The sequence below is a fragment of the Triticum aestivum genome, chromosome 6B, assembly GCF_018294505.1.
Source record: "Triticum aestivum cultivar Chinese Spring chromosome 6B, IWGSC CS RefSeq v2.1, whole genome shotgun sequence".
In the NCBI taxonomy this organism is placed as follows: Eukaryota; Viridiplantae; Streptophyta; class Magnoliopsida; order Poales; family Poaceae; genus Triticum; species Triticum aestivum.
In genome coordinates this window covers 11,812,357-11,813,116 of record NC_057810.1, presented here as the reverse complement: position 1 = coordinate 11,813,116, position 760 = coordinate 11,812,357, and positions in this window count along the sequence as shown.

Here is a 760-nt window from a genome sequence, read left to right as displayed (position 1 = left end):
GTAAGTAGAAATAAAATAAAATAAACAAAGCAAAAAATAAAACAAAAAAATAAAAAAGTGCCACCACGGCCTGAATACCACTAGAAACCCAACAATGGGTCAGGAGACCCGTAGTAGGCCTAGTAGGCCCACAGGCACATAGAGACAGATTAGGCCCGAAAGCCTGCTTTAGAGAGGAGCTCGAGAGGGTTTGCGCACTGCACCTTATAAACAGGTGCGGCTCTCTCTCACCTAGCAAGGTGGGACTAAACTCCCACCACCACGCCGTTATGAAGGGCCATTGGTCCCGGTTGGTGGCACCACCCGGGACTAAAGTGGTGCATTGGTCCCGGTTGGTGCTACGAACCGGTACCAATGCCCCCCCCCTTTAGTCCCGGTTGGTGCCACCAACCGGGACAAAAGCCCTCTGCTTCCCGGTTGGTGGCACCAACCGGGACTAAAGGGGGGCATTGGTCCCGGTTGGTGACACAAACCGGGACCAATGCTCAGTGTGTATAAGCAACACTTGTGAAAATTTTCACTTCTCATCTCGCAGTTGCCGCCTCGACGACATCGACGCCGCCCCCGTCCGTTGTCTCCGTCGTCGCCGTCGCCCTGCCCCAGACTCGACGCGCCCTGCCCTGATCTCGCCGTCGCCGAGCCCTGCCCTGACCTCGCCGCGCGCTGCCCCGACCTCGCCGTCGCGCACGCCGAGCGCCCTGCCCCAACCTCGCCGTCGCGCACGCCGAGCACCCTGCCCCGACCTCGCCACCGCTTGCCT